The 19,673-nt window shown below is 35.9% G+C and overlaps 1 protein-coding gene across 1 annotated transcript in view; it reads right to left on the minus strand.

The window, feature by feature from the left end:
- mid2 (midline 2) overlaps window positions 1-15,799 on the minus strand; it is a 365,887-nt gene extending 350,088 nt beyond the window's left edge. The window contains exon 1 of the mRNA XM_056769391.1: window positions 15,759-15,799. The gene's annotated coding sequence lies outside the window, so the exon portion shown is untranslated. The remainder of the gene's footprint in view (window positions 1-15,758) is intronic.
- Window positions 15,800-19,673: the final 3,874 nt, after the last annotated feature.

A 19,673-nucleotide genomic window follows, 5' to 3' on the forward strand; every position in this document is an offset into this window, starting at 1 on the left:
TTGATTTATTTATCCACCATTGTCCTATAACAAATCCTTTTAAGAGCAACATTTTGCAGAGATTACTACAGTAATGTACTCTAGAGGTGTTTACTTAGATCCGGATACCCAAAGGTCTCTTGCATTTAAATCTTGCCGGTCTGCTGCATGCTTTATTTCAATGTTCATAGTTTGTTATGTTTAAAGTTGTGTTTTAGAGCAAGAACCAGATGTATTAAAAGCAACATGATAGATAGAGAATTAAAATTGACCATTGACGGTGCTGTTACTTGTACATTTGAAAGAGTTTTCTTCTAATTGAATACAAATGAACATAAATTATTGCCACTTACAATCATTCAGACAAGAATTTTTATTAGTATCACTAATACATCTTCATATACATACTTGCTCAATAACATTAATCTAATGATGCATTAACTAACCCAATTACAAATTATGTTCACAATTACTATCACCAAGTACATCTTAAATAAATATATAAAATGACACCTAAAAATATATATTCTATTCATTTCACATTTTTCGTTTTTTAATATCTCTACAACCTGTAATAATATGTGGGTAGTTGACAAATAAACCATAAATGTGTCCTGTGGTGTGAAAACAAACTGTTAATAATGTATTATTTGATATTATTAATATTTATATTTAAATAGAGAGATTTATCTTCACTCTGGTTTTTATTCTACATTTTTGAGGAGTCACACCATAGGAAACAGTATATTTGTCAACTATGTATTTATTGAGAATCTAAAATGCAAATGAAAAAAAAGAAGCAAATAAACATAATTGTGAAAGTGCTACAAAATAATTTGATTTGATCTGAATATTTACATGCATCTATTTTAGATAATAATTCGTTGCCTGTACAGTGCAAAGACACAAATTCAACTTTTTGCTACATCTTAAACATCTGACTTAGTTGCAGAAACCCCTGGAAATACATTGCATTTCATAGACAAACGTATCGCAATTGTGCTTATTTCTACATTTTTATATCTCCAAGAGATTTGTTGCTGCTACTTCTATTCTATCATATCTGCCTCGGTAACAGAAGTCTCTGTAATATCTCATGGCCACATGTAGCAAATTTGCTTATATCTATTTTTATAGCCAGGAAGTTTTGCTACTCCTGCTTCTGGTATCACCATTTGTATCATACGGACATACAGATGCGAACGCAGATACTAACTCATAGATTAACAGCTGTTTCTAATTACAATGATATGCCTGTAATCTAAAGGTAAGATTTGTATGTACAGTAAATACATGGAGGTGAATTGACAGATGCAGGCATGTGACAGGAATCAGCAGTCTACTCCACATAATTCTGTATATTGTAGAAAATGTAAATCAAAAACCCTTTTCATCATATGACTTAACCTGAATGATCTGTGCTTCTATTTAAAGCACCAATGTGTGGGATGGATGTAATTTTCATTTAAACTATGGATGTATTGTGCGTGTATTCTCTAGATATTATTATTTTTCATAATCATTTCTAATCATTTCTTAACAACTAAACCTGCATTTTTTACTACCACTACATTCTAGATAAAAGACTATATTGGATCAAATGATTATATATAATATGTGAACCCATCATGTTGACTGGTGCTGTTGGCACACTTAGAGCAACTAAATGTGTTATATATATTAACATCTATGGTTTTACCGTTGTTGACGTCTTGGGCAATGTCACCTGTTGGAGGGGTGTAAAAGTGCCTGCTGATCCGTTCTGATGGATCACTAGCAGGTGTTGCATGTTCACTGGGGAAACACAGCCAATTTAAACAATCATTCAATCAGCAAAATCAACAGAAAAACTGGAGCGCTTTAGTCACTCGCAGTTCAAACAAATGGGTAATGCAACACCTGTGGATGTGTGCGAGGAAATCATTATAATGACTGACGAATACGCTCATTTAACTAATCAGAGAATGCTTGACTTACTAAGCAACCGCTAGACTAATTTCAAACATCTGGTTAGATGACTTTATATTGATATATTGTAATTGAATGAAAACATCATAGCACCACCCTCTAAAACAAATTATGGAAAATGATAGTGGAAAATGGGACAGCAGGCTGTACTGTTTTCATACAAAAACAGCAATGCGTATAATAAACACCTGTAGATGTTTATTATATCTTTAAAAGTTAGAGTCTTGAAGTAATGTCAGTTAATGAAGGGGATTGTAATCGCATGTAGCACATAGCAAGTTGATATGTGTTTAGAAGTAGCATACATCTGGTAAGTATAAACTTTTTGTTTTCCACATTAAAACTTTATTATCATTTATACTCTCATGTTACAAACATGTATGACTTCTTTTGTGAAACACAAACATTTTAATGACCAAGTCACCATCACTTTCTGTAAGGAAAAAGGATGCAATAAAAGTAAATGGTGACTGAAAATGAGTCTGTGTAAGAAGCGAACACAATATTTTTTTTAGGGTGAACTATCCCTTTAAGGCACGATATATTTGTTTCTCCACATTAAACAATCCTTCTAATGAGACCTGTGACATTAGGGTGTTAATAGGCGATGAGGAAATAGAAATCTTAAGAACGCTGGTCCCTGATAATATTACTTCAGGAAGGAACAGCAAATGTCAGACCTAATCTGCAAGTGATGAGAAGGTGATATTTAGAAGAACATATTTACAATTGGCATTTTAACAGCGGCCAGATGTAACAAACCAGGTCTTATCATCATCCAAATGTCTTGAGACATCACACAGGTAATGACTTTTCACTTTTTAACAACACATCCAACTTCAAACAGCCATGATTCAGAATCCGATCATAACAACACAACTATCTTTCTGCTCCATGCATCAGTCAAGAAATCCTCTGTAAATGCGACCATTGCTCACAGTTTAAGTTCGCTCACTGTTTCCTTGGCTCATGGAAGTTGAAAACGGAGTAATATATAGATTTAATGACTTTTGATTCAGTGAGTGAATAAATTAGTTCAAATCTTCTTTGTGGAGGTACTAGACATTGTGCAACAAAATGCACAAATGCATACAAATGCATGACAAAAATCATGACAAAGTTAAGGAAAAAAACTCAAAGCTTGCTTTACTTAATAATGCATAAATAACATTTTTATACATGCAAACTTCATATTAAATATTATTCTTGAGAAATTAAAGGGATAGTTCACCCAAAAATGCAAATTATGTCATGTTCTGACGCTCTTGTCATTTCAAACCTGTGTGACTTTCTTTCTTCCACAAAACACAAAAGAAGATATTTAGAAGAATGTTGGTAACACAACAACTGCAGTACCCTTTCACCTGTATTATATGGACCCAAAACCAACGCATGTGAATGGGTTACCAACATTCTTCAAAATATTTATTATAAATATTGAATTGTATATATATATATATAAAATATTCATTTCTGCATTTGTTGCACAAGAATATTTATGATTTGTTGCATTCGAGTTAAGAATCTGACCACAGCTATTGTTGTATGTGAAGTTGATGGTTTTTGTCCTCTGACCATGGCAACTTCTTTTCACTTGCGCTAATAGATTTCGGTTCACCGCAGAACCGAACAATATCTTTAAAAGTCTAACAAAAACTTGCTAATCTTGTTAGTTACAGTCATTAGCCATTTAGCTGACTCTTTCACAACTTATAATACATTACAGAAACCATTTCTCTTGCCTGGGGCTAAGTGCCCTAGCTGCTCAAGGACACAGTAGTGACCGAGTGCCAGTAATTCCCCAGTGCACTGCTCGTCCCTTTTGGGATTTTGAGCCCAATCTTTAAATAAATAAAAAATGGCAACACTATGAGACTGAAAAGAAAAAATCTGAAGTGCAAAACACAATTTACTAATCTATCAAAGTACGCAACGCAACAACAAGGCAGCTTCTATTGATTTAGTCTTGTGACACTAACATCTCAGTGAAAACACTACACTACTAAAACACAGTTGTTTTTTTATGTGTGTGTACTTTTTCCTACCAACATCCGTCGTTGTCATCAATGCTGCAAAATACAGATAAATATATATTTTTGTTGAGGACATTTTTTTCTCATTGTGAAGACTGAAAAACAGAAAATACAAGACTACATCCAATATTTTGAGTGTTATTTTCTTTCCTTTACTTCTTTAGCTTGTTCTTTACCATCTAAGGTCATTCTGAACTGTGTTTTGATTTTCCCCATAGAAAGCTTCACAAACGAACCCCGTAACTGCCACTTTCCCATGCTGGCTCTCTACATAAGCACTTATTTTCTCTTAAATATAGTTGTGTCAAATTGCAGCAGTTACAGACTTTTTGAAAATAGTCCCAATTCCTTGTTATCATGCTGGCTTTCAAAAATAAATGCCTGTCCAGATTATGAAGTTCTGCTGTTAACAGATCTGGTGGAGCAATATCAGAGATCCCTTGACATTGTATTTGACGCCTACGCCAATTACAGAATGCAGGCTTCTTATCAATTCACAGCATAGTAAGAACGGCTGGTGGAAAAGATTCTTGTTACTGAGCTTCTGGACTTTCTGACAATGTGTAGGGTTAGACACACTACATAGTCACAGACAATAAATCATTTTCTGCCACAAAGACACCATAATTTCGACAAAAGCATCATGAGACCAGCAGAGCATCATTAGAGGAGCGTGTCAAAAGCAGCATGACGGTAGAGATGCATGTGTAACTATATCCATCCATCCTCTTTCTATATTGCTTATCCTATAGGGTCACAGGGAGTGTTGCAGCTTATCTCGCACGTCTCTGGCCAAACGCATGGAAACACAGGGGGCGGAATACATATCCTTTATCCTGATACAAATACAGTTTCTTGACAAATCCTGAGAATACTGTGTACATTTGTGTACTTTCCGTGCACTTCCATTTATATTCATGCTTTAAGCAGACTATTTTATCCTAAGTGATTTGCAGTGCATTAAAGGTATAACATTTGATCAGTATGTGAATTAAACCTGTGAGCTTTTGCACTGTTAAATCAATGCTCTACCAGTTTTATTTCAAATTTAAATATTTTAATATATATAACTTTTTGGTTTGTACTTTTTTGTAGTTTTGTATTTTTGTTCAGTTATTGTATTATCTGACCTTTCTATACTGGTTTAGTCAGATGTTTAGCGTGTCGACAAAATATTTATATTGTCCCAAAGTCCCTTTGGATAAAAGCGTTTGCCAAATGAATAAATCTAATTTAATGTAAATGTAATGTTCAGTTAAAATAAAAAATCATTTGAAATGATGTCTATGTTTCACAGCTTATTATTTACCATTTGTCACCAAACAGCATTGAATAATAACTTACACCAATATTTTTAATGGAAAGTAAGAAGTGGAAAATATTGTTAACAAAATTGTTAAAATCACACGTCCTGAAAAGTAAAGCTAATGCCATTTGATCGTCTCCTGGTGGCTGGCTGCAGTACAGGTCGAAAACTCCGCATGCAAATTCAAAAAATCCAATACCACTTCAAATACATTTTTACCAAAGATGTTTTAATTCCGCTGACGCATGTCAAGTGTTTGGTTTAAGTTTTAAGATGTTATATAAGTGTTGGGGGGCGACATGATTTGTTCGCTTGCGAGTCTTCGTGGGAATATGGGCGGGACCTTGGTACCTTGGCTCCACCTCGTGCTTACTACTGCGCAGACTCTGACTCCAAATGATGTAATCATTGTAATATGTCAGTTTCCATATTTCTGATATTTATATTTTCAGCTTTTTTACGGTCTATGGTTAAAATTGGACAACCAAAGTACAATCTATCATACAATTCCGTCAAATATAGTGTTAATTCAAGAATGTTGCTAGTCAGCAAAGCTAATTCCTTTAAAAAATCCTATGATCTGGAGGATTCAATGTGTGCTAAACTGCTGCAGTTCTTTTGTGAAGTGACTCTAGACTAACACTGTATCACAGAATGATGTGAAGAGATGTGTTTGGCTCTAAAAAAAGTTTATGCCTGTGAGAGCTGATGCTCTCAACACAATAACGTGTCAAGGAAGCAATGCCCCTGTTGTCCTATATAACAGTCTGATAATGAATCCGCCTCATTTTTGCATAGATTTGTGCCGTTTGCCTCTGTTCCTAGACCTTGGAGTTCAGAATGAGCTTGACAATGTATTAAACTCAAATTATTGCATTGTTATTTTCTTTTCTTGTTGTCTTCTTATTATCATCATTATTAATATGGTTGTAGCTGTTGCTGCTATTATTAATAGCAAACAAACAACAGATGCTCAACCAGGAGATCCCAAGCTTGCTCTTAATTGCCATTTCCAATACATTGGTGGCCTTGCACATTAGGTCATTTTAGTAAGTAATTTGCTGGGGTAATAGCTTCATAACACATTTTGCTACAGACAGAACCTTTGGGATAAACCATGACAGTCTTGCCTGTCAGTCAAACAAAATCATGAATTATATATGTCCACATTTTTCTCAAACCATAAATGCCTGAGGAGATTCTCGGCTCCCCCATGAACTTCCTGTTGAACTACAAAACAGGATGCGAGTTCACTTTTGATAGCGTAATAGCCGAATCCTTACGATAGCATGAAATTCAGATGCCTATTTTGAGAGCATTCCATTGGCAGAGAGTTTTGGAGACCAACCGGTGTTTTGGATATTGGTTGCTGGCCCTTTGGCAGCGAGGATACTTATAGCACCGAGGAGCATGGTCAAAATTTAAAATTATAGGACAATAATACAGATTGCCTGGTAACAAGGTTAAGTACTGATAGGATTTGTGGAAAAACTCCAGCTGCTTTTTGTGCAAGGGTGACTACAGCATCACCCTTTGGTGAGGAATAATGGCTCTCCTTTCAGGAGGATGTGAAATTGGATTGCTCATACAAAGTGCTTGCAGAGGATAAACCTGTGTTATCCAATTACCCCTCCAAACTACATTAAGTAAAGCTTTGGATGGAGAGCCTAGGCCACCTTGGTCCTATAAAACTCCCATAGCTGAGAGATCCTGGCAAAATTTAGATAAATGTTCTCCAGCCATTGGTAAGCTATTGCAATCTGATCTTTAGCGTCTCATCATTTAAATAGAGAATATATACATTGCCGGTCTGAAGTCATGTGAAATGTTTCTTAGTATCTTAAAAATAAGGTTTTGATCTGAAGGTGTATGTCTGAAATGAGTTTCAATATGACAAAAATATAATGGTGCGAATATAACCTGTTTTGTTGCAAAGTAAAAACGTGTTTTATTACAATGTCTTTAAAATGTAAGACTTTGACTGAAAAGAATAGCCAGAAAGAGCACAGAATAGATGGGAACTGTCAAAATTGTTTGCTGTAAAAAGCAAAACCTCAAGAAGCTGATTGCTAAAATGCCAAGAGAAGATTTTTGCAAGACAAATAGGTGACTACATTGAAAAAGCAAGAATTAAACACATTTTAGTTTTATATTTTTTAGTCACATTGTTCTTTGTGTTATTCTTATAAAATGTGAAAACATCAATATAAGAATAGCATGATGATAGATTTAGATAGATAGATACACTGAATTATATCTGCTTGGCCCCATACAATCATATACTGCGGCAATAACCTCTTTTTTTGTAAAGCTGGACGGGGGCACAGCAAAGTATATAATGTTGCTGCTGACTCCCTGGACCGGCACAAAAGGGCACGACAAAAGTGGACAGGAAGGTTTAGAACATAAGAACCTGCAAACAATTGGTGTCTCACTGGGGGATAAAACTGGCACCTTTCTAATAACTGCTGTCTCCCACAGCGTCTCTGCCGACCGTCACCACTATTTGATATTGCCTTCCAAGAAATGCACATGCTAAGATAAAAGCACACCTATTCTTTCGTGAGTGAAAAGGGACGGTGTTGTACAGTAAACCACGCAGATGAACAAAGGTTCGAGTACCTACTTGACTGTACAGCACTACCCGGGAACAAGGCTACACGCTGCTACTGAGAGGTGGTCGAGTTTAACATTGTCAAGGTGCAAAATGTCTTTTTTTACTTAGTTTATTTAATAACAGTCTAACTGTGTTGCATTTCATCTATTGCTGCACTGTAAATGACAAATTATTCAATGAGACTAACAGAATAAAGATGAGAAAACACACAAGCAGAAATAAAACGCATCTCCATTGCACAATTAAAGAATTACTAACACACGGCATAATGATTCAAAGACACCGCTGAAATATTATCAGGCTACAAGGCTTGTGAACTCGTTGACCACAATAATCAATTTCATGGCTTTGCCAAGTTTTAGACAATTTGTTGCAGTGCGTTGCACAGTGAAACACGCCAAACCAAATATCTCATCTTTGTTTCAGCTCTCAGACTCTCTCTGCACGACTTCTTTTAGCAAAAAAGCATTCGTTTAATGCTGAATAAATTCCTACCAACAGAGGGCAATAGTCTATTGCTAAACCCAGCGTGTGCACTTGCTCAATAACTCTTGCTGTTTATTCTTCTCTATCTTTGATACGGTCATATTCAAAGGTTCAGAACAGTTAGACCTAAAATAGCCTGCTTAAAAATGAAATACGTACCCTTCCACAAAGATGCTTTCATGCTGCCTTAATTTCTGCAATGTCTATTTTAAATCTATTATTACATTTAATCCCAGCATCTCATCTCAAAGCATGCGTCTTATCGATTGTCATAAACTGACAGAGCAAGTCCCGTCAGGTTTAGAGGGAGTAAATCAGCTCTCAATGGGAGGCAGAAGCTGTTACATATGCTAACAGCGTTGAAAGGTCTCCAGCGTGTCCTGAATTAGATGTATTGTCAACATGGTCCAGATCATCCTGATCCTGATATGAAATTTCTCTGCCATTTCACCTCATTGAATATTGTGTGTAGGTAAGAGTCTGTGTACGTAGGACTTTGTATGATCAATAAAGGGCAATTTCAGTATGTAACCTGTTGGAAAGCTTTGATAATTAAATATCACAAGTCTACACAGCACAATGCCTTTGATTTTATGTTCGTCGCCTTGTTTTAACGGCTCGTGGCACTTCCAGAAGTTGCTAATTTTGCCCGCAGTCATAATTTCAGCTGCTTAAATGCCTCTGAGGAAAATAAAGCAGAGAATAATAAATCAATTCAAAAGAAAACTAGCATCACAATTCCAACACGTCCTGTGTCACATGTGCTTTCTAATAAAGGAATGTGTGTTGTTAAAAACCCCAAAAGTGAAACACAAAGTTTTATTCAAGTCATACTTCTGACTCTAATCTAGCAGTTTAAAAGCTTGTGATCTCACTTTCTTTATTAATTCATTAAGTTGGTGCTTTGTTTAGAAACCAAAAAAAGCTTATGGTTAGATTAAATAACAGTAACACTTGGCAGAAGAGCTGTTTACTTTGATAATTGTTAGTAGCAAATGTAACTGTTGATTGAACTCGGGTGACATAAATTATTATAAAATCAATTATCAAGCAATAAGCCACAGGAGGCAGAGTGTTACAGTCATTAAAATAATAACTCTGCAGTGCACAGCCTTGTGGCTTATTGCTTTAATATTTGTTTGTTGTGTGTTGATTTGGGTTGGGTATGGTTTGAACGGTTTTATCAATTAATTTTCTGGTTTTGCTTATTGGTTCCCAGTTTTGATTACAAATTTGTTAAAAATGATGTAAACTTTTAAATATTTACCTGTATTGTCACTTAGCCGGCTTATTGACTGGTTTGCTTAATATATGCAATTGTGAGTACCTTTTTGTGTATAGTCATGTGTTAGTGTAGCAATCATGTTTTGTCGGATTTGTTGACATTTGTAATACCATAGTTTAAAGGAAAATTTTGTCATCATTTACTCACCCATGAATTGTTCCAAATCTGTATAAATTTCTTTGTTCTGATAAACACATATTAAGATATTTGGAGGAATGCTTATAACTAAACACTTCTTGAGACACTATTGACTGCCGTAGTAGGAAAAATTTCAATGGTTGTCAAAAGTGCCCCAGTAATGTTTGCTTTCCTACATTCTTCCAAATATCTTTCTCTGTGTTCATCAGAACAAAGAAATGTATACATTTACAAGTATAAGTATTTTCGGTTCCTTTAACTACAAATAGTATGGCTAAATTGTAGTGAGCATATTGAAACTATGGTAGATTTTTAGTTACTGTGCTTCACTACATTTTTACTAACCAGTTACTAAATATATGGTAACGTTCTATAATTGATTTTATTGATCACAAGTTAACACAAGTACATTTCTGAAAATGCACAGTAATTGATATGTTATATCAAGTATCTGATTCCTAACTCTAAGGATCAGCTTCCAGAATTGGAATTGATCTTTGATTCCCAATCCAGGGGCCGGTAGCATTAACTCCTTAAGACTAGTCTTACAACTTAGTCATCTCATTTCTTTCTTCAAGACTGTCCATAAACTAGGCTGGTCTTATTGAAATATGAAAAGCAAGACTGATTAGTTCTGGCTAAATTGTAGTCTGTGTGAGCATAGTTGTAACTGGCCCCTGGCGTTGTTTATGCCAAGCCTCTTAAAATTCATCTCAAAGCTGAACTTCAGTTTACACTCCAAACAAAACAACATAACATGCATATATATTTTTTAAAAGAACGAAAAAGTCCAACATTTTTCCAAAGTCACTTTTGGCAAAGGCAACAAGCATGACAGTATCTTATGACGTGATTTGTATGATTAAAAACGTAAATTTAATCCTTAAATAATTTGAAAGAAGCTAAAAAATAATGAGGACATATACTGCCAATATAATGTATAGCTTGAATGCACCGTAAGTCATTTTGGAGAAAACCATCTGCTAAATGCATAAATGTAATGTATACATTTAAATGTAGATGACATGTTTGCACACCAACTGAAGAGCCAAAACTAAAAAAAAGACAAGAATTGCATTAATTATGGACATAAACCGTTAACTGAGAAATGTCTTTAAAAAGAAAAAATATGAACGGAGATGGATCCTATGTCATCCTCATTAGCAAATTGAGACGTCAGCTTTAATATAGAAGTAAATTCCTATAGAACGTGCATGTCATTACCGTCAACATTACATTTTGTAAAGCTCATTTCACAGAGCAGAGGAAACATCATTACAAACTGTTTCTGGTGTGTAACATGACTGCGTGACATCTAATTGGCAGAGTTGAAGTGTTGTAATTAGTGAGAGGACACTATGAAAGCCTCATTTATGAGACGTATGAGTATGGGGTCTGCCGCGGGTCACAGTCCCCACCCGTTGTGGCCGTCCCCTCCATTCATTTAAAAGTATCTGAAAAATACTCTGTGGCATCAGACCATGACCGGTACAGAGTTCGAGCGAGAGCAAGCGCCCATGACTGTGAGGAGCACTTTGAAGGACATTTAGTAATGACCTGTCCTCTCCACATGGCCTCTGGAGACAAAAATCCTCCGCTGTGATAGCGTCCACAGATTAGGCCTACGAGCGCCAGGGTTGAGGGCCGGATCAGAAGTCTGGGTCACCCCTGTCAGCACGGTTCAGGGTGAACATGCAGGGCCACTGACAGGTCTGCTGGTGGTGCAGGAGACAGAGGGACCCGAAGGCCCCAACAGGAGCCAAGTTCTCCACAAGGCCCCCGGTGGCTCACACCCACCCAGATGCTCTTAGAGTGAGATCCTAACATGATAAACCTGACACGTCTCAAGCCTGTGAACCTGATGGCTTTTGTCAGCCGGCGTTTTTTTAATGTTCACTCCCGCGCTCGTGTTAATTTGACGATAGGGCTGCACAGCGGCATGGAGGGCTGTGTGGTGGAATTTCATAAATAATATTGCTCAGTTAAACCATTACACAGAACAAATGTCATGCGAAAAGAAACGGGTCACAGCCAAACCCACAAGGATATGGAAAAGCGATTCAAAATTAATGAGCTGCTGCCAGGTTTCTTAGTTTGTATGAATGTATTAAATTATTTTTTTATTTGTCTTTATTCAGGAATCCACCATGTAAAAAATACTTTCATCAACAAATGTACTTTTTAGGCATTGAAAACGAAGACTGACAGGTATTCATTTTTAAAACTTTAACACCTTTTTGACCTTAAAGACCTTAAAAATCTCATTATCGTAACCGTCTTAAATGGCAGTACCACAGAATGTTTTGGAGAAAAAAAGAAATGGCATGATGCTTAAGCAGCTTTAGAAAAATAATGTGTAATCATAACTAATAGTGACAAGTTATCAGTATGACAAGAGAATTAAAAATGAGAAATTTGTTAACCTGCGGTAGAAATTTAGAAGGTAATTCTAACAAAATCAAGCTTAATTTGAAGATCTTTGGGTGTGTAGTCTTTCAAAATAAGTTACGGAGGAGGAGAACTGTCACAGACACTTACTTTTTCCACTATTTCATCATTTCAATAAGGATGTACCGATCCGATACTCTGGATCTGAATTGGGGCCTTTAGGGGTCTTTTTTGCAGTGGGGGTACTCCATTGCTTTTAGGTTGTTCAACTCACTTATCAGTTCAAGGCACATTTTATCCTTTGCATTTGTGAAGATATAAATGGTTTTATAAATATTTATGATTTCAAAGATATTTTAGAGCCCCTAACCCCACCTAACCACCTAACCTCTAAATTGGTGCAAAAGACAGTAAAAAGGTATTACAAAACAACTTGCGTTGCAAACCTTGAAAACTGAATCCATAAGACAACTTTATACAAAGGACTCCATGATCGCACACAGTCTGGTCTTATTCAAATGTAAATCATGATGACACAATCAGTCATGAGAGCCAATGACACTTCACATTTAAAGCTGACGTAAAGATGCAATCGGTCACGAGACACACCAGAGCCAATTCTATGCTAGCTGAGGTAATAATAATAATAATAATTCATTACATTTATATACCGTTTTCTGTGCACTCAAATCATTGAAGGGGGAATCTCCTAAACCACTACCAATACGAGCATCCACCTGGATGATGCGACAGTAGAAATATAGTGCCAGAACGCCCACCATACACGCTTGTTCTGGCGGCCATTTTGAATTTGTCCAGACTGCTGGAGATCTACTGCAGATGGTGATCGCTTTTGCGTCTGTTCCTCATTCAAATCGATCGTTTGACCGCAGTACATATGGTTTATTTGTAGTTTTTGAAAGACGTTTTGTATACACTGTTTTTTAATATAAAGTATATTGAATAAATGTGAAATGTTTCTCTCACACAAAAGACTGAACAGTGTTACTAAAAACATAGTTATTCTGCCTGTTTTAATTGAAAATCAGGAATTTGACTTGGCGACAGAAGATATTGTGCAGAAGGCGGCAGAAGAAATTGTACATATGGTGCAAATATACAAAAAGTGAAAAAAATATAGACAAAAAAGAACTTTTTTAATTGTGTAAAGATGTGTTATTTACAGGTTTTACCTATTGTTAAACCTATAAATAGCAATAGTTTCCAGATGCTATGTGTATGTAATGTGCAGTATGCATTGTGATGGACATACACTTCATACACAATACATGTCATTGTGAAATTATACACCAGTATATAATTTCATGATAACAGTAAAATACACATGCCCATCTAGTATGTATATGTGCACCAAATGTTTGTCATTGTAAGCAATCGATTACCCCTCACATCGAAAACTTGCCCTAAAGGGTTCCATGTTCATTGAAGAGTGATGCAGAGGCATACCTGTCAAGTATCCCGTTTTGGCCGGGAAAGTCCCGTATTTTACCCTTCTTTCCCGCCGTCCTCCCGTATTAGTATTTTCCCGTAAATCTCCCGTATTTTAACCTGCGTTATTAAAAAATAATAACACCGGAGTAAAAAAAAAAAAAATTCCAATCTGAGCTCTGTCACTAGCCTCGCGATATCTGCCATCTGCAGTAGCCTACAGTACTGTAAGTGGCAGTTGTCGCGAGGTTAGTGTGTGAGGTCAGATGATGAGTGACAACGCGGGAAAAAAACAAAACCGAGACGGATAATGGACGTAACAACAGTGACGGAAGCACTCCTGCCAAAAAAACAAAACCCTCGTGTAAATACCGCGATCAATGGGACAGCGAATTTAATTTTCTGAAGAGGAGCAGGGTGGGGGACAGTCACGCGTTTTGTAAGTTTTGTAACTGCGACTTTAGCATCTCACACGGGGGAATTCACAGACTATCAGGTGACAGATAGCAAGGAACTCCCCCAAGAAGACAGAATCGACAGTTTCTGGGGCATGATAGGAAAGGACATGAGGTTCAGTTAGCTGCCGAAACTTATGAAGGCTTTACTGTGCATTCCCCATAGCAATGCAAGTTCAGAAGGGTATTTAGCATGGTACGAAAGATTGTTACAGAGAATAGGATGACATTAGACAACAGAACTGTTTGCGCTCTACTCTCATGTAAAATGAACCACTCTGGCCCAGCCCACAAATACACTACTTCCAAAACAGTCTTAAAGAATGCAAAGTCTGCAACAAATGTGTACAATAACTCACTAAAAGAGTAAAACAAGTTATGTGAAATGAAAAGAAAAACTGTAATGGAAAAGCAATATGAAATAAAAAGAATGTGGAATGAAAATAAAATGTAAAGACAAGCAATGTTAAATTAACAGAAAATATGCAAATAAGCCTTTAAATAAACCTTTTGTGTATTCATTTGGACACCTGTCTTAAAATGTAAGGGATACTGGAGCTTGGTTGGGGCTGTGGGCGGCGAAAAATTTCCCTTATTTTCAAATCCAAAACTTGACAGGTATGCGCAGAGGGGTGCTTATCAAGTTTGGGGGGATGTGTTGCTTGGGATTATTTTACATAAATATTCTGTCAATTTAATCTTAATCTATTTAAATGTCAACAAATCATGTGTTTTGGTGAAAATTTTGGATTTTAAAACAACACATTATTTTTTTGATAATTTTGGTGTAGCTGAATTGTATGTTTTATATTTAAAATCATTGCTCCCAAGATGTTTTAATGGTTTCTGGAGAACGACCCCCCTGCAGAAATAAACTGTTTTGATTTACAGGTACATGTACAATATTTGTGTAGACGTTAAAGAAAGTACAAATTAACAGTGCTTTTCATGTGTTAGTTTGTGCTAAAAAAACATACTTAAAATATAAGATATGCAGTGGCAAACCCGCATGCTCAGTCTTACAGAACAAACTATGGCAATTAAATATCGAATTAGTTTTTTCCATCAAATCAGAACTGGAAAGAAAATTGAATTATTGGAGAGTCACTCAGGATTAGCGGAGGAATCTCTTCAAAATTAAACACATCGTCGCTTGATTCAACTGGTAATTGATTTATTTCCCACTATTTCAATAAGCACTCACACAGTCATCGTGGCCTACGCTAATGTACGTCATCATTCGTGTTGGTAGAGGGTAAAAAATACCAATCCAAAATAACTGTAGGAAAGAAACCCTTCAAACTCTTGAAGTGATTTGCTGCAGAAGGTTTTGGAGGCCCATAAGTGATAATGAAGTGTCATTGTGTCCCGATATATCCCTCATGCATGTATTTCTAAGTGAAGTGAACTGAACAAAGTGCTTTTGTTCAAATGATGTAAAAAGGTGCAAATTTTGACTTATAGGCAGAAAAGAAATTGGCTGTAGGCTGCACAGAAGGGCCACAAATAAAGCACGGCTTAATCTGCCTGATAATGAAAGCAAATGTCTTGAAGCAGTAGCTCTGTAGTCGAATTAAGAAGCACGTTCATTAGGGATAGACACAGCAGACTAAGTACACTTCAGAGCTGTAAATCTAATAGAGTTTGTGCTTACTGTGCACAGGGACTGCAGTGGAAAGCCAGGGTGGGTGGAAATATTGGCAGAATAGTCCAGTGGTCAGTGGCACCTGAAAGAGTTTATACAATGGCGTCAGTTACACAGTCATTGTTGTAGCTGAATACATTTTGCTTTAAATGTGATACAAAATTCTGAACAATTCTCCACCGGCCATATGTCTGTAATCTAGTACACTGTGAGACTGGTCTCCTGCAAAAATATTACATTTTGGACCCTTGAAATCATTTTAAAATAACTGCATTTTGTTAAACGGGTTTCCTGTGCTCTCCGTCTGCCATTGGTCGACAAAGAGATTCTCCTCTATAGATTTCATCGAACGCACAAGCCTGGTCTGCAATTAACTTCCGGTCTGTGTTTGTTTATCAGTCTGTCAGTATTCAAAAAAGCTGGTCAGTATTATTGTCAAATAATATAAAGATATTTTATTTTATGTACAGTATGTTACTATTAATTTTATATATAATAAACGATTTGTTGAATTGGTCCCTTTCTAATCTCAGTCTAAATTTAAAATATTGGAGAGGGAAGTTGAACCAAGTAATGGTTCTTCTCGGTTTCTTTTGCTTGTAATAATAAATAATCTACGGGCACGCTATTATTTGCAAACACGTACCGGAAGTTAACTGCCGTCGTTAGAAACGTTTGTTTATGTTGTCACTTTGAAACCGTCTATAGGCTGGGAGGCATCACGTATACTTTTGATTTGAACATATATTATCTCATTTACAGTATCACTGATACTGTAGTATTAGTGAAAACAACAACAACAAGAATAACATACTGCCGTTTCTAACATTTGCTTTTATTTATGTGACCTACAGCTCATGCACAGTAATGAAACCCACTTGACAAGAGTTTCACCTGGTTTTCACTTAGCTGCCAGCAGAATATGCAGAAAATTGATAAACAAACCAGCTTTAAAGGCGCACAAGATTGTAGGCCTTTGTAAAAGTGGTTATTATTGGAAATAAGCTGGTAATTTAGTCTCATGGGAACGTTTCGAGCCTCACTATATGGATCATTGTTTTGTCTCTAGGTACTTAACTTCCTGACATAATACTTGATGCTTTATCACATTTGTTGTTTTTCTCGGTTTGATCCCGCTCTATGCAAATTATGAATCATTGCTGTAAGAAACGCACACGTTAGCCCACTCTTTGAGTTTCTTCTGCCAAGGTATTTATGCATTTGCACTTCACGTTTCAAGGAATTAAAAGCTCGGTGCTCGCTACATTTCATTGGCCGATGCCACTCAGAGGTTATGCGAATGAGTGTCTTTTATTAAAAAAATTTACCACATCTCCTCAAAAATATTTTAAATAATGTTTATAATATTTCACCGTTACCACTAATATTGACATAATTTATGTTCAGTCTTAAGTTCTAAATCCCATTTTAACAAAGTCTCCTTTGCTGGGGCAGAAGTTGAGAACAGTTAATAAAGCTTTCCAGTAAATAAATTGTATAATATATATTTTTTCTTCTCATTACAGTGTTAAAAAAACGATATAAATTTTAATAATTATAAAAAAGTTAATAATTGTTTAAATAACTGCATAAATAAATACATTTTAAATTCATTTTATTTCATTCATTTTGATGGTAAAAAACTAAATGTATTACGCCCTATTTGTCATTAGGAATTATTCATCAAATTACACATAATTAATGGCACACATTCATAATTTATTTGGCTACACAGCCCATTCGCATGAACTGCATATAAATAACACACGCTGTGCAATATTGTGTTATACGCAAGCCAAAGTTTGATTTTGCGTGCATACAATGAGCCTATTTATGGATATGATACGCCAATTTAGCGTGTTTGCATATTAAACAGCAATTAGTCTCATCAACCTGTCCCCTGACCCAAACCCTTAACCTAATGTTAGCGTCCGTGCATATTATAACCTCTACCCTAACCCAAACCCTAAACCTAACAGTATTATTTTAATAATTTCAGTGTTTCCTCTTCAAGTACGTTTTAAAATGGCTGCTCTTCACCCAGGTACAGGCAAACATTGGCGTATCATATGCACGCAAAATCGAACTTTGGCGTAGGTATTAGACGTTAATGCAACAGCGTGTTATTTATACGCAAATTGATGAGACCAGGTTGAGCTACAACTGCTTGCTTGATGTATTGTCATATAGCCTTTAATGTAATGCCAAACTGGGCTTGCTGATATTTAGTATGACGGTACTGGGATGTTTCACTGTATTGCTTCACTCGTCAATGTTCGTAGCATTTCAGATTAGCGCTGTGAAGGGAAATGGAGTGGGGGGCGGACTTGTGTGATTTAGCCCTTAGAGAAGGTTTTTTGAAAGTCAAAGTGTCAGTGCTTTCTCATGCTCTAGGATCATTTGGAGTGGAGTTTCACTCAACAGTATTTTGTTAAAATTGTAAGTTACTTAATATTACTTTGTATCAAAGCAATATCAGATATTAAATTAGGCTGTCATAATGGATATAACTACGCTTGTGATTACATATACTGTATCTTATAGTCAAACCACAGCAGTGCTGAAATAAAACAGCACGACTGCAGTCTGATATTGTTTCATTCTCTACAGTGCATTAGCATTCTGTTTACATTTCCACAATCCCATCAACAATTATTGGTAGTTTGGGTCTTCTGATGAGTCTTTGAATCTAGGGTAATTTCTTTCTATTTTACTCTGTTTTACTCTATTTCCCAAAGTATTTCTTATATGAGATCTGTTTCCAAACGTTATGCTCCCGGCAATCTTACTTTTGTGAAATTTTCCTTTCCTATTGCAGTGCTCAGGTTGCTTAAAGTCATGAAGCCTCTCAGACCAAAAATCGTTCTGCTCTGATCCCAATATCCCCGGACCACACATCACCCTCTGCAGGATCAATAACATGTCAACAGGTCAAGCTACTTGATCATCTTTCAAACAGACGTAGAAAAGGAAAAAATGGGATAAAAAGAAGAAAGTGTGAGGAAACTATATTGTTGCTTTGAGATAATCAATGTTGGACTGAAATATTTTGCTCTGTGCTTGACTTGTTTTTTTTGGGAATGAAGGACATGAGTGTGTCTAACAATGATCAAAAAGGCGGGCAGTAAAGTAAAGGTCACTGTCATCATGGAACACAAAAGGAAATTATTACAAAGAATGGTCATAATGCTCTTATTTCATCTATTTACAGCGGAAACCTTCTTCATATTTCGTGGTTTTTATTTTATGTTTTATAAACATTACTACAATCAACCCACAGTTGTGGGTTTTGCAAATATTTAATCAATGAAAAAAAGAGCATGTCCATTTTAGAACAAAGTCTTTATTTAAAAAAAATTCATTGGATGCATGCGCCTGGACCAAGGTTAAATTCCTGTCTGTGTCTGGTTATAATAAACACTTCATTTTATATCATATTTAAATTCAACTTAAACTACTCAACAGTTATACTGCAGATTCTTTGCGAAGGTCTACTGAAAGTAACGTTTGGACCACATGACATTTATTTATGTTGTTGCGGCTAAAACCATCCATAAATTTTAAAACAAATGCTGAGACAAGGTGTCCTTTAACAATCAAAATATGAAAGTAAATTGATAAACGGGAACTGTTAATTTCCTAATAGAACTAAAAAGCATCACAGTCCAACAATGCTAGTTTCTATATTATTGCTAAATGTCATGCAATAGCATTGGGGTTCAGAAACCAAAATTATTATTTTATATTCAAAATATAGTGTGTTACGAACAAAAACAATGCGTTGGCCTTTTACATTGGTTTATGGCTTTAGATTATTTTGGATATCACCCATGGTGCATATGTTGGATTTTTTACCGATGTGTTCCATTGCAAAATCCGCTACATGAGTTTAAAACCAAATTAGGTCAAGCAAATGATGACATA

The sequence above is a fragment of the Triplophysa dalaica genome, chromosome 16 (assembly GCF_015846415.1).
Source record: "Triplophysa dalaica isolate WHDGS20190420 chromosome 16, ASM1584641v1, whole genome shotgun sequence".
Taxonomy (NCBI): domain Eukaryota; kingdom Metazoa; phylum Chordata; class Actinopteri; order Cypriniformes; family Nemacheilidae; genus Triplophysa; species Triplophysa dalaica.